At 36.6% G+C, this 16,017-nt stretch overlaps 2 long non-coding RNA genes across 3 annotated transcripts in view; one reads left to right on the plus strand and one right to left on the minus strand.

Annotated features, from left to right (window-relative positions):
* Positions 1–732: 732 nt before the first annotated feature.
* Positions 733–16,017, minus strand: part of LOC309864430 — a 42,015-nt gene continuing 26,730 nt past the window's right edge. For both annotated transcript variants that reach the window (XR_014311519.1, XR_014311520.1), the window contains 3 exons: positions 11,333–11,629; positions 10,408–10,469; positions 733–871 (listed from right to left, as the gene is read on the minus strand). This is a non-coding gene — a long non-coding RNA (uncharacterized lncRNA). The remainder of the gene's footprint in view (positions 872–10,407; positions 10,470–11,332; positions 11,630–16,017) is intronic.
* Positions 15,546–16,017, plus strand: part of LOC309864432 — a 35,811-nt gene continuing 35,339 nt past the window's right edge. The window contains exon 1 of the long non-coding RNA XR_014311522.1: positions 15,546–15,578. This is a non-coding gene — a long non-coding RNA (uncharacterized lncRNA). The remainder of the gene's footprint in view (positions 15,579–16,017) is intronic.

Below are 16,017 nucleotides of genomic sequence, written 5' to 3' on the forward strand. Positions count from 1 at the left end.
AAATTGAATGCCTCAACTGCAGGAATAAATAAATGAATGGCATGGCATCCATCTCAAAGTGTCTTTGTACCTTTATACTTTTTTGGGGGGGCGGGGGGTACTATTTTCTCTTAGATCAGTGGCTTTTCACCCGGGCTACATAATAAAATCAACTGGCAACCTTTAAAATTGGCCAGACCAGGGCACCTGGGTGGCTCTCTCTCCCTCTCCTTTTGCCCATTTCCCCACCTCCCGTGCTCTCTCTCTCTCTCTCTAATAAACAAATTTTTAAGAATAAAATAAAATTGCCCAGTTCAATTGCCTCAGAACCTTGGGGGAGGGGAAGCATCAGTAGTAGTTGATGTCCCCCAGGTGATTCCAATGTAAAGTCAACTTTGACCACAATATAAGGTTCAGCTATTTTATGTTAGTCTGTGTCTTGCCTCATACATACTAACTTGATGACAAACATCACCATCACCATCCCTTTTAATCCTTCTTTAACCCATGCCCTAGTTTACTGACCAGTGAGCATTAAATGATGCAGTCCTCATTGGATCTTGGCCCTTCGAGAAACTAAGCTAGATGTGTAATGGTGTGTAATAGCAGAAAAATTAGATAGATTTCAAAATTGGTTACAATTCTACAATTCCATCTGAGCAATAAAATGACCTGGGAATTAAGTTCTCCCTCTATCTCTATATTTCTTTACCGCTATATATTAAAAACCAAGCCCCAATCACATACCAGTTGAATCAGAATCTCTTCATTTGGGACCCAGACGTCAAAATGTTTTTTCAAACCTAGGGACACTTTCCACAAAGCAGAAATTTGTTTACATTCTTGTATACAGATGGCCACTTGCCACAGCCTTCCATACAATTGGCTCCAGCTGTCAATGGAGAAAGCAAAGCAGCATGATGAGACCCTTATGTAAATACAATCTTGCTGGTCCCTTTTTTGAAGAGTTTCTCCCTTTGGAGAAACCCAAGCCCTGCATTCATCACTACTGTTCCAGGTAAGGTAAGGTCAAAGTAAAGACAGCATCTTGCCTATGCCCTCTCTGATCTGCAGGATAAAAATGTAGCCTAGACATACCACACCCTTCTTAAACCCAAATTTTCCATTTAATTCCACATTTTTGGAGCCTGATATTCTCATAAAGTAAAACTGCCTGTCCATTATTGGGGCTTTCATCGTATTTATAAATAAGCCTATTAGTGGTGAAATATCAATCTTTCTCTTCTTCCAGAAAGCATAAGAATAGGTAATACTACTTTACATAGATGAATAAATGTGATCATATCTTGGACATTTTGGTTCCTTAGAGTCTGTTATTGCTTGTTTTTCCTTTTCTTTATTCTTTTTTTAAAGATTTTATTTATTTATTTATTTGACAGAAAGAGGGAGAGAGAGCACACGCACGAGCGTGGGGAGCAGCATAGGGAGAGGAAGAAGCAGGATCTCAGCTGAGCAGGGAGCCCAATGCAGACCTCAATCCCAGGACCCAGGGATCATGACCTGAGCTGAATGAAGACGCTTAACTGACTAAGCCACCCAGGCGCCCCTCCTTTTCTTGGTTCTTGATACCACCTTTCCCTCTTTCCCTTCTTCACAACATTTATTCTTTCTTCTCCAAGAAAATCATGTTAAAAGTGTAGTACTATTCCACCATATTTTCCAGAATGCACATGCATAGAGAGATTGTTTTCATGATTTGCTACCAAAAAAATCTTATTATATATACTTCTCTAATTCTTTTCCTTTTAATGCAATAATACCTTATAGAAATTCTGCAAAGTACCCCAATCTAGCTCTAATTCACTTTTAATAGCTGAAAAATAATTCATTATATACAACTATAAAATTCAACCATCATAGTCACTTTTTTCCCATTTAAAAAAATATATTTATTTATTTAAGAGAGGGAGAAAGAAAGAGAGAGAGAGCATGAGCAGGAGCAGCAGAAGAAGAGGAAGAGAAAATCTCACACAGACACAATGCTTAGTGTGGAGCCCCAAATGGGCTGGATCTCATGACCCTGAGATCATGACCTGAGCTGAAACCAAGAGTTGAACATGCCACCCAGCACCCCATTTTTTAGGCATGGAGCCCATTGCGGGCTTAAACTTACAACCCTGAGATAAAGACCCGAGCTGAGAGCAAGTCATATTATTAACCAACTGAGCCACCCAAGCACTTTTTTTCCTGTTTTTGTGATACTATGAACAAGTTTAATTAATCATTTTTATATACTTATATATTGGTGCCTTTAATTCTATGGCCTAACTACCCAGGATGAAATTACTAGGTAAAAGGGAATACGAAGTGTTTTTTTTTTCCTTTTAATTATGATAGTTGTTACTAGATATCCTTTTCCCCCCAAAACTAAGAATTCACACATCCACTAGCAATTTCTGAAACTCCTCTTTTCCACCACAAGCAATAGGAAGATATCAGTGTTTTGGTGGTTTTTTGTTGTTATTTTTGTTAATTTAGGCCAATCTAACCAGGTTATAATGCTGTCTCGGTTAGTTTAATTTGCATCTTCAACTCTTAGTGAGTTTGATCATCATTTCATTCAGTGATATTTTGCATTTGCTGTATTATGAATTGTCCACTCGTGTCCTTTGTCCATTTTTTTTTCATTTAGAAGCAATATCTTCAATGATTTTTTAAGGGATTTTTAACATTTTATTTTATTTCTCTTTTTAAGTAAGCTCCACACCTAATGTGAGATCAAGACTCACATGCTCTATCAGCTGAGGCAGCCAGGCACCCCCTTTTCAGGGATTTTTAGCCTTTCACCATTTAGGGAAAAAATAAGTTTCAACTATGTTTTTGGTAATGCACTTTATGATTGTAATGTGTTTCTTTCTAAATGTTTTACTGGAAATCCCTAATAAATTTTTTAAAAGTTATTTTCAACATCCATTGTTATGAACATGTTTATTCTCTTAAAGTTTGTTTTATATTCAATCACGGATTAAATTTTTGTGCAGATTTCCTGATAAGAAATCACCATCCATTGGTAAAATAAAACTTTTATCATAATATATTAATTGATAAATTATAAAAATTCTTTTTCTAATATTTCATTCTTTTACTTGTTAAAACATAAGATTGACCTACAATATTTTCTTTACTTAAGGGATATAAAAATGTTATATTTATGGTCACATACATGTACATGTATATACATATACATACAATATTGTTTTACTCAAAACAATTTTTATTTATTCCCTACCAGACCTATTCAAGATTGAAAACATTATTCTAAAATTTTGTTATAAATTCTGCTGGATCTAATTTAGTTTCTAATAGATTTTAGTTTATCTATTTAGTTTCTATGCTGGGTACATAAAAGGTATCAATATATCTCCTTTATAAATAGTAATTTTATTGTTGTAGAATATCTTTATTCTGATTAGTGTCATTATCCTTAAATTTCAGCTTTTCTGATGTTTATAATACTACTCCTGTCTAATTTGTTTGAATTTACATCATATCTCTCTGCTGATCCCTTTGTTATAACGTGTTTCCTGTAAAGTCAGTACAGAGCTGTGCTTTTTTTGTCTCAATTTGATGGTCTCTTTCTTGTAAAGGGAGTTCTCAGTCAATTAACATTTAATGCAATGACAGATAGAACATTTTATCCCTTATGTTACTTGTTTATCATGTATAGTCAGTTCTGGTATGGTGATTTTGTTTAAATATGAATTTGTTCCAACATGATTGACATGTTAGGGAAAACTTTGGAAATAAATTTCACGTTTTCTTATGAATCACTTCATGAGTAATATCCTTAAAGGCAGAAAACTACTGGCTGACCTTAACCAAAAATAAATGAATAAATGTTTGTGCCTGGAACGACTCCAAGTGTTGTGAAAGTCAGTAAGAACAAGACCTAAAAAAAGAAGAAGAAGAAATTGAAAGACTGTTGAGCATATAAATTAAAGATCAAATAGTACAACAATGAGTTCTCACAATCAAAGAGAAAGCACTACTTACTATATACAAAGACCTCAATCACCAAACCCTGCAGAGCTGGCTCCTTTTAATCCTACTAGCAACTGTTTTGGTGGTTCTAAACATCCCGTCCATTCCCTGTTGGTATCGCTGTGAGTGCACATGAGGAAACCACAGATGGTATTTGTCCAGCAGTGATACCCAAGTCAGTCAAAGAGAAGGCCAGGCATTGGATTAAATTTTAAATACTGATGAAACAAGTTATCTATTATAAACACGTGCCTTGAAGGAACTACATCTCAAAGACAAACATGCTTTCAGATTTAATGCTGCAACAGACTGAAAAGGTTGATAGCCCTCCTTCTACCCCTTCACAGAAACTCAGTCTGCAACCATTCCAGCTCCCACTTCCACAAGTAAATGGCAGTCTTTTTCAAGGTAATTTGAGATATTTATTGTAGTATTTATGTATTATTTTAACAATTTGGCATGTTCAGCTGTCCTGCCTGTTTTTATTAGGTTCTAATCTTCTTATTATCGCTGATAAAGGTTCTGAGTGTTGTGGTCCTCACCCCATTTTTCCCATAAGCCTTGTGTTATTTTAATTCTATGATTTTGTAGAAGGCAGTCATTTTGGAAACGAATATGTTGAGTCCTAGAATTGACTGTATTTTTATATTCTCTTTCCTTCTTTTTCCTTTTCCTTATTTTTGCTGGTTACATTATGAACTTATTTCTGCTTTTATTCATGTTAATTAATCTATTTTTTTACCATTTAATGGTTATATTAATGAGACTTAATCAGACACATATCTTTCCTATCTTTCTACTATTAAAAAAGCAGATATCTGGGGCACCTGTCTGGCTCAGTGGGCAGAGCATGCAACTCCTGTTCTCAGGGTTGTAAATTCGAGCCCCACATTGGGTGTAGAAATTACTTAAAAATAAAGTCTTTAAAAAAAACCCACAAATTTAGTTTTTATGCACATGCCATATTTGTATCTCTCTATTACCTAAAATAAAGGATGAGTATTTAATAATAAGATTTTTTTAAAAAAAATCAGATGGCAAGTTGTTTTTCAATCAAGATGCTGTAATTCCATCATAGCTCCTGCTTTTCTACCCTTACTCATAAACACACACACACACACACACCCTCAGACCCACACCCCACACCAAATGAGCTATGCTTAGTTTTTCCCCCTCTTCTGCATGCCCCAGACAAAGCTTTTTAAATGTGTTTACTTTTCTCTTCTCCCACCCACTGCAAATTCTTTGGTTTTGCTCAAATAATGTAGTACTTTGGGTTGTAGGCAATATTCAGTCCCCATATATCCTTTAGTTTCAAGATTCCATAATTAACATTTACAAATCAGGAGGGTACTCTTATCCCCACAGGGTTAGCTATCTATGGCTACAAATCTTCTCCATTATAGAGTCTCTCTTCTATTTTACCTATTGTTTGAATACATTGTTTTCTCATTTATTTTCTTCTAATGCAGCATATACTCCATTGTTTGCATAATTGTATTTTTCTCACACCCTGAAATATATCTTATATGAGTACATTAGGATTCCTGGCTTGAAGCCTTTCTCCCTTCAAGATGTTATTCCATTTCTTCTATATTTACCTGTTACAGATAAGGAGTCCATTGATAGTCAAATCCTCTTTCCTTGGTAAGAATTATTTTCCTGCTTTGGGGCACCTGGGTGGCTCAGTCGGCCAAGTGTCTGCCTTCAGCTTAGGTCATGATCCCAGGGTCCTGGGATCCAGCCCCACATCAGGCTCCCTGATTGGCAAGAAGCCTGCTTCTTCCTCTCCCACTCTCCCTGCTTGTGTTTCCCCCTCTCACAACCTCTCTCTCTGTCAAATAAATAAATAAAATATATATTAAAAAAAGAATTCTTTTCCTTTTTTGGATAGAGACTTCTAAGGATATTTCTCTCTTTTTAAAAAGATTTTATTTATTTGAGAGAGACAGAGATCCTGAGAGAGCATGAGCCGGGAGGAGAGGGAGAAGCAGGCTCTCCCCGGAGCTGGGAGCCCCAAGGTGGGACTTGCTCCCAGGATCCTGGGATCATGACCTGCCCTGAAGGCAGATGCTTCACCCACTGAGCCACCTAGGATCCCTATAAGGATCTTTCTTCAAACATTTTACCATGAAATCTTTATGTCCATGTCTTTTCTCATCAATTCTACTTGAAAATAGCTAAGTTCTCTTGGGTCTCTTCATCAGAGACTTTTTCTACTATTGGTTTAATCATTTCTCTTCTCTGTTCTTTGTTCTCCTTCTGGGACTCAATTTGTTTACATTGTTAAAAAGATTTATTTATTCATTTTAGAGAGAGAGAGAGCACATGAGTGGGTGGAAGGGCTGAGGGAGAGGAAGAGACTCTTCAAGCAGGCCCCCAGCAGAGTGCAGAGCCTGATATGGGACTGATCCCAGGACCCTGAGATCATGACCTGAGCTAAAACCAAGAGTCAACAAAGCCACCCAGGCGCCCCTCCATTTATTTACATTTTACAGTTATCTTACAAATGTTGTGTAATTAATATAAATCTACTTGCATAAACGATACATTGAAATATTTCTATCCTTTCAGATCACTGTTTTTCAGCTCACTTTATCCATTAAGTTATTCTTAAAACATAACAGATAAACTCAGCTGCATAATACAATTAAGCATTGTATTTCTTAATCATATAAAGTGTAAATGATGAAATTGGGATAGTCTGCTCTGCTCAGTCAACCTGGTCTGATGGAGACTTCTCACCTTCCACAGAGTGCTTCCTAGGTCACCATAGGCATCTACCTCCAGCTAAGATATAGGGAGAGTGAGGGATCACCATTAGAAGTTGGCATGTCAGTTCTATAATTGATGCACATTACTTCTCAGTCTTCATTAACAAGAACTTGACTGTATGGGCCTTACTTGACTGTAAGTGCAAAAATGGCTAGGGAATGAAATCTACTCTATGGACCAAAGTCAGGTTGTTCCAAGATGTGCCATTTTGGCATGAACACAATTTTGAGTTAAAGGCAATCAAAATCCAGCAGATTCAGGAAAAGCTATATTACCTTCCCCTCCATTGCCTGCTTATAGCAAAAAGAGAGCTATTAACAAATTCCTCTTTATCTAGGAAAGTTATCTCCATAATGTGGCAACTTTAATTTTCCAAATATCACCTCTCACTTTCCCACTAAGGATCTTTCTCCCTCTGTTTCCCTCACATCCTCTACCCCGCTTCTTAACTCATATAAGCATCATGTTGCCTCACTACCTTTACAGCTCCTGTGTCTGTGTGGATTCTCTGTAAATATGCTTTTAACTAAAGCTTTCTCCTAATGTCTCACATCAGTATAATTCCTGGTGTAGCTAGAGCACACTTGAAGGGCAAAGAATTCTTCCTCCTTAACACTACTTTACATGCCCACAACAAAGAGAGGCCGGGTCTTACAGAATACATAGCAGTTCTGTCATCTCCACCAAAGACTACCACTCTTTTAATGCTTCTGATAAATTCTTTGGTGAGGAAATCTTTTTTGGGGAGGGAGTGAATTTTACTTTTGCTTGCTCATTTGTTTTTACTCCCCAAAAAGATGTCTTAAGAAGTACTTCTATCTTCTTGAGTATTCTGTGTTTCAGTTCGAACTATTTATTGTCTACCTCTTTCAGGATCTCATTTTCCTTTGACATGTTTTGTTTGTTCTGAGTGATCATCCTCTCTTTAGTTACCAGGACTTTTTAGAAGTTTTTGGCTTGTTTCATTTTCTTCTGCTCAGTGGCACTTGAGGCTGATTGGAGTATACCAAAGTGAAGAAAGGGGGACAAATATTGGAGGCCTCCCTTGTAGTCCAGCAGCCATTAAGAAGTGCTTGCTAAAGCACCTGTTGTTCTATCCATGGCTTGAGTACATGGAAGAAGTCTGAGGAGAGTCCAATTCTCTTTTATTTAACAAAAAAAAAAAAGAAAAGAAAAGAAAGTCTTCCTCTTTAGAAACCAATGACCATCAGGCCCGCAAATATGTTGATCTTCTACTGTGTTTCCACTAATCTCTAAGGGCAATGCTCTCTACAGATTCCAGGGATTTTAACAGTTTAGTTCAAGCCTTCTTTAATAGTCTTGGGAACTTGCCCCACCCACCTGTTCAATGGGTTCCACCAACCATTTGAATCAAGAGAGACAGACAATTTGGATGGAGTAGGTAGAGAAGGGAGGAACACCAATTCAGATCACTGTCTTCCTAGAAACTGTTTCAAATCTTTACATATTAACTTACAAAGTTATTTTTCCCAGCAAGCAAAGATTTAATGTTAATCTTCATGTTAATGTTAATCTGTCTGCTTGTCCCTTGTTGTTTAATGAATATATGAATAAATTGCAAAAAAGTAAGATTCTATGGTATTTTAAAAGAAATGTAATTGCACCTACTCCAAGTATGTATAATAACAGAAACTCAATTATTGATGTATCAAAACCTGTATTTACATTGGTAAATAGCTATGAATCCATTGTAACTGGCATTAATTTCATAAAAAGGACTATGCATTTTTTTTCTTTTTAAACACTAAGTAGGGGCACCTGGGTATATCAGTCAGTTAAGTATCTCCCTTGGCTCACGTCATGACTTGAGGGCCCTGGGATCAAGTCCCACATCAGGCTTTCTGACCAGCGGGGAGTGTGCTTTTCCCTCCTACTCTTCCTCTGTTCTCTCTCTGATAAATAAATAAATAAATACATAAAGTAAACCACTAAGTAAATAAAGATTCTGAAATTTCATCTTGAACTTCAGGACTAAAATAGTTGACTTATGAAGTCTCAATGACTACCAATTTAAATTAATGAGATTTACTCTAAAGATAAAATATAAAAGATTCTAAAAAACAGTATTATTCATATATCTTCATATTAAATTTTAGTTACTAGTACTTCCTAACTCTATTTATACTAATTACTTTCTAGAGTAATTGTGAATAACAAAGGAATTTTCTGTTCTCTATTATTTTTAACAATCATTTATTATAATTAAATTGGCTTGAAAATATCTTTTTTGCCCTGGAATGAAAGGAAAAGCTTAGAAAGAACTAAAGGAGCTATTATTTTGACTTGAACAACAATTACCCTTTTGCTCCCTTCACAACTCTTACTTCCAATCCAGGGTTTGATAATTTAGACAAAAGAAGAAACAGGTAATGAAAAGAACTGTACAAAACTACCTCTTTTTCACCAATAATTCAAAACTCCACTTTTAAAGGCCAAATGACTACTATATTTATTATTCAATAAACTTGTAATTTCTAAGTATTACTCCTAATTCTATTAATGGTCAGGCCACTTGTTTTTCCCAGGGAGTTTGCCATAATGGAACTACCTTTCCAATTGCACACAGTTACATTCAATAGCATTAAAACACTCCTACTGTGAGCATTAATTGGCACAAACTACCATCACTTGCAATTAATGAAAATACAAATAACAAATTACATATTTTAAAACTACATTTGAGTTTGAAAATCTGTTACTCATTCTGAATAGAAGGAGATGTCTGTGGTAACTGGGTAAACATATGATTGCTTACATCTGATATGTTTTCTATTTATTTATTTGTTCATTCATTCATTTACTCATTCATCTATTTTTAAGTAAGCTCTACATCTAATATGGGGCTTGGACACCCAACCATGAGATCAAGAGTTGCATGCTCTATCAACTGAGTCAGCCAGGCATTCCCTGATATGTTTTCTAATAAGAGAATTTCATGTGCAAAAAAATCTAGTTACTTATAACTCTGAGGACTCCTTTTGTTTTTATGAAACCTACCCCCAAAAAATAATTCAAGAAAAGGCCAATATAATAAATCATGGCTCTCATATCAAATTTAAGTTTTGTGATGTTAAACAGCAGACATTGGGGAACACTAATAGAGATTATGTCTATAGGACAAGTACAGTCAGGATGGGAGACTATTTTATTATAGTCTAATAAAATGAGTTATAATGGAGTACAAGATGCAATGAAAGCTATATTAGTTCAGATTACATTAGTAGCATAGGGGTTAAAAAAAAAAGTCTTCCCTTCCTGTCTTCTAGGTTCTTTGGCTGGTTTCATAATTAAATTGATATTAGATAGGTTAACAAGAGAAAAACTAACAAAAGTTAAGTAACATGTACATGTGGTTGAAACCCAGAAAAACTGAATAACTCTCCCCAATGGCCAAAGTCATCACCTTAAATATCATGTTCAGGTAAAGACAAAAAAAAGTATGTTGGAGGTGAAGAGTCAGTTATAGGAGGTTACCAGGACAAGCACGGTTAGGAGGGGAGGGTTGTTATGCAGATGTAAGTCACTGCCTTCACCACTGAAAAGAGTTTCTAGAGGCTGAGACCTTCTCCCCCTCTTCCTGGTATAGCCAAGGGAGACGCCTTTACAAATGGAGATTTGCCTTATACATACATGTAAATGTCCCTTTCTGAAGTATAACTTGGTTTTCAGAGCTTCTCCAGTGTTTGCAGATTCTAAAAACAAACAAACAAACAAAAAAAAAAAAACACTTAGCACAATCCTTACACCAAAGGGACATATTTGGAGGTGACAAATTCTGCTCCCCTACAGTCTTGCCTTTGAAATTTCCCCAACAAGTTTCACAGTCCAGAAGTGAAGCTGATAGAGTGAACATTTCACTGACCCAGTCTCTCATTCCAAAGAAGAGGTAAGTTTAGTGTAATGGTTGTGTCTCATTTCAGGAGGTGGGTCTTGCAGGTTTTTCCTTGCAAAGACTCCCAAAGTTAGGTCTATATTGTTTGATAAATTGGATATTTAATAAGGTATTTCTGTAGAAGCAAAAGAAAATGAAAAGTTAATGAATGGTGTTGACTATAAAGCCAGTCCGAGTCCTGAGGGCAGGCAAGAGAAGAAATTTCTAGAAGTGATAGAGTAGGCAGTTAGCTCGGTATGAGTAGGAAACAAATGCTTTCCAGCCTATGAAAGGGTGTGGAGGCCAAGCTCCAAACAGCCTGGACAGACCCCAAGGGATATTTGTGTGTTTTTCCATTACCTATAGTAACCTATAGCTTCATTATAATACGTTCACATTGTTGTTTTAACCCACCCACCTTGCCGAAAATGGCTGCCAGGACAGTTCAGACAAGGACCATATAGGGCCAAAACTCCCCCTCCCAACTAGTAGGGGAAGTCCCCTCTATGATTTGGCTGTGATCTGAGTCAGAAACTGCCCTAGTTATAAGTAATAACCTATCCAAACATAAAATGAAAAGACAACACTGACTCCCCGCCCCCATGCAGCTCCCACCTCTGGGCCTGCACACGTTCCTATCTTGAGGGTGTACTTTTGCTTAAACTGCTGTTAACACTTGCTTACCTGAGAGCTTGGCTCTGAATTCTTTCTTGACTGAGCTCAAGAACTGAGGCCAGAAACGGAACTTGCCATTGACAGATGTAAGGGTCAAAGCATCATTTGCAGTTTGAATGTTTCTGATGATGTCATTGAGTGTTCAGGTAAACTCTGAGTGGCCCACACAGGAACAAGCACTCAGATTGTCTAAAGATAAGCTCTTGTGATGATTTCACTGAAGCTCATACCAAGTTATCTAGCTTCAGTTTGCTTAGCTCCAGGAAAAGGGGCAGGCTTAGTTCTCACTGGTTCCAAATCAAAAGACTGAGAAAAAAATGGAAACATTAGTTTGAAGAATCATAGATACCTGAGGAAACCAGAAGAATTCCAGGTCCACTTTGGTTTATAGGCAAACAACAAATGCTTAAAGACAATTCATCAGAACTAGAGCATAATGCCTACAAAGGTGTGTTACTAAAATAATTTTCTCTCTAAAAGCATCCTCATTCCCTGATTCATCAGTTGCATATAACACCTAGCGTGCTCATTACATCAAGTGCTCTCCTTAATGCCCATCACCCAGTTACCCCATCCCCTACACTCTTCTTTTTTTTTTTTTTTTTTAATTTTTATTTTTTATAAACATATATTTTTATCCCCAGGGGTACAGGTCTGTACCCTACACTCTTCTTCTCCAGAACTCTTCTCCAGCAACCCCGTTTGTTTCCTAGAGCCAAGAGTCTCTTATGATTTGCCTCCCTCTCTCTTTATCTTGTTTTATTCTTCCTTCCCTTTCCGTATGTTCAACTATTTTGTTTCTTAAATGCCACATATGAGTGAAATCATATGGTATTTGTTTCTCTGATTAAATATTTCACTTAGCACGATACCCTCTAGTTCCATCCATGTCATTTCAAATGGCAAGATTTCATTCTTTTTGATGGCTCAGTAATATTCCATAGGATGTATAATAATTGTTATTATTATATAATATTCCATTGTGTGTATATATAATAATTATATTATACCACATCTTCTTTATCTGTTCATTTGTTGGTGGATATCTGGGCTCTCTCCACATTTTGGCTATTGTTGACATTGCAGCTATAAACATTGGCTTGCATGTGCCATTTTGAATCACAATTTTTATAGCCTTTGCATAAATACCTAGAAGTGCAATTGCTGTATCATAGGGTAGTTCTATTTTTAACTTTCTGAGGAAACTCCATACTGTTTTCCAGAGTGGCTGCTCCAGTTTGTATTTTTATCCCTGAAATTAAAATACACTGTATGTTAACTAAATTGAATTTAAATTAAAAATTTGCTAAATTAGGGGTGCCTTGGTGGCTCAGTCAGTTAAGTGTCTGCCTTTGACCTAAGTCATGATCCCAGGGTCCTCGGATCAAGCCCCACATCAGACTCTCTGCTCAGCAGGGAGCCTGCTTCTCCTCTCCCTCTGCCTGCTGCTCCCTTTCTTATGCTGTCTCTCTCTGTCAAATAAATAAATAAAATCTAAAAAAAGAATATTTAACTAAAAAGAATACATACACAAAAAAGAATATATACACATATATAAGAATTTTACTGAATATTAAATATTTCATGTTACGTATGCATGCATATGTTACTTGTAATGCATATATTACAACTGTCTCATCATAATTATAATATTGGAATTCATTTCTTGTTTACTATGTTAATATTTGCTGAGTACATGTTATTACCCTCTCCTTTTAATTCTCACACTAAATCTGTGAACTATAAAAAATAAACAAATAAAAATAAAATCATCCTCATTTCTAACAAAAATAGGCAAATTAAGATAAATTTGTTTGCCAAAACATTTAAGTTTTAGTAAACTTGGCCTGATTACATAAGTTCAATAAGAATAGCAATTGTCTTATCATATGATCTCCCTGATATGAGGAAGTTGAGAGGCAACATGGGGTTTTGGGGGGTAGGAAAAGAATAAATGAAACAAGGTGGGATTGGGAGGGAAACAAACCATAAGAGACTCTTAATCTCACAAAACAAATTGAGAGTTTCTGGGAAGAGGGAGTAGGGATAGGGTGGCTGGGTGATGGACTTTGGGGAGGGTATGTGCTATAGTGAGTGCTGTGAAGTATGTAAACCTGATGATTCACAGACCTGTACCCCTGGGGCTAATAATACATTATATGTTAATAAACAATTTAAAAAAAGAAAAGAATAGCAGTTATCTATATAGGTCCTTTTTAAATCAGTTTTTCTGGAACTTTTCTTAATGAGTCTTAGATTAAACTTTTGATTACCTTTTTTTTTTAATTTTTTATTTTTTATAAACATATATTTTTATCCCCAGGGGTACAGGTCTATGAATCACCAGGTTTACACACTTCACAGCACTCACCAAAGCACATACCCTCCCCAATGTCCATAATCCCACCCCCTTCTCCCAAACCTCCTCCCCCCAGCAACCCTCAGTTTGTTTTGTGAGATTAAGAGTCACTTATGGTTTGTCTCCCTCCCAATTCCATCTTGTTTCATTGATTCTTCTCCTACCCACTTAAGCCCCCATGTTGCATCACCACTTCCTCATATCAGGGAGATCATATGATAGTTGTCTTTCTCTGCTTGACTTATTTCGCTAAGCATGATACGCTCTAGTTCCATCCATGTTGTCGCAAATGGCAAGATTTCATTTCTTTTGATGGCTGCATAGTATTCCATTGTGTATATATACCACATCTTCGTGATCCATTCATCTGTTGATGGACATCTAGGTTCTTTCCATAGTTTGGCTATTGTGGACATTGCTGCTATAAACATTCGGGTGCATGTGCCCCTTTGGATCACTACGTTTGTATCTTTAGGGTAAATACCCAATAGTGCAATTGCTGGGTCATAGGGCAGTTCTATTTTCAACATTTTGAGGAACCTCCATGCTGTTTTCCAGAGTGGCTGCACCAGCTTGCATTCCCACCAACAGTGTAGGAGGGTTCCCCTTTCTCCACATCCTCGCCAGCATCTGTCATTTCCTGACTTGTTGATTTTAGCCATTCTGACTGGTGTGAGGTGATATCTCATTGTGGTTTTGATTTGTATTTCCCTGATGCCGAGTGATATGGAGCACTTTTTCATGTGTCTGTTGGCCATCTGGATGTCTTCTTTGCAGAAATGTCTGTTCATGTCCTCTGCCCATTTCTTGATTGGATTATTTGTTCTTTGGGTGTTGAGTTTGCTAAGTTCTTTATAGATTCTGGACACTAGTCCTTTATCTGATATGTTGTTTGCAAATATCTTCTCCCATTCTGTCAGTTGTCTTTTGATTTTGAAAAAGAAAGCCAATGTTGGTGGCATCACAATTCCAGAGTTCAAGCTCTATTACAAAGCTGTCATCATCAAGACAGCATGGTACTGGCACAAAAACAGACACATAGATCAATGGAACAGAATAGAGAGCCCAGAAATAGACCCTCAACTCTATGGTCAACTAATCTTCAACAAAGCAGGAAAGAATGTCCAATGGAAAAAAGACAGCCTCTTCAATAAATGGTGCTGGGAAAATTGGACAGCCACATGCAGAAAAATGAAATTGGACCATTTCCTTACACCACACACAAAAATAGACTCAAAATGGATGAAGGACCTCAATGTGCGAAAGGAATCCATCAAAATCCTTGAGGAGAACACAGGCAGCAACCTCTTCGACCTCTGCCGCAGCAACATCTTCCTAGGAACAACGCCAAAGGCAAGGGAAGCAAGGGAAAAAATGAACTATTGGGATTTCATCAAGATCAAAAGCTTTTGCACAGCAAAGGAAACAGTTAACAAAATCAAAAGACAACTTAGATTGAACTTTTAAACGCCTCTCAAGGCCAGGAAGCCAAGCCAAGGATCTGCTGTTAGACACACATGCAATGCATATATATTGGGTGAATTCCAATCTTTTCGAGGTCCCCAAAATATCCTAAAGTTTCCTGCACCTGCTAGGGAGTGACTTTCGTCATCTGGTAAGGGAGCTAGAAACCTTGTAAACAGGTACCAGGCTGTTTTGCCAAGGGGCTTTATTGGCTCCATAAAGTCAATCTTAGTTCCTTAAATTTTCCTGTCTCATTCTTTAGAGCATGTCTCTCTCAAATACAACATTCCATAAAGCTTCAATAACAAAACTGATGTTTCCAATTGTATCCTATCACAGGGAGAAGAGATTCTTACTGAACTTATGAAATAAATATACCACCATGAAAATATAAGAGTCCTCACTGAAAGTTCCAGATTCTGGAGGGACAAGGTAGGGAGAAAAAGACAAATATTTGATTGTTCATGAAGGTGTATTTACCAAACTTCTGTAAGTTATAGTCAGCTTAAGAGAATAATTTTTCTATAATTGGGAAAAACAAAACATTTTAAAAATCAACAAAAAGTCACAAAAATTACAATCATCTTCAATAGTTCATTCAGTCCCATGTAAATGTTTTTTCTGCCTAGACCCAATTTTACCATTGATTCTAGAAATTCTTACCCCGGTTCAGTTTTATAATCTTACAGTTGTCAGAAACCTGTATTCTAGAAGAACTTCCATGAGTCTCCTTGAAGATAAGGCACTTTGCAAACACTTTTGAAAAAGCATCAGAGTGAAATAACAACTCTCTGTAAATGATAAAAATTTTTAAATTGCCATGGTTAAAGATCTAATGAGAATTCTCTACAATGCAGTTGACAGGGAAATG

Source organism: Mustela nivalis, assembly GCF_964662115.1.
Source record: "Mustela nivalis genome assembly, chromosome: 5".
NCBI lineage: Eukaryota > Metazoa > Chordata > Mammalia > Carnivora > Mustelidae > Mustela > Mustela nivalis.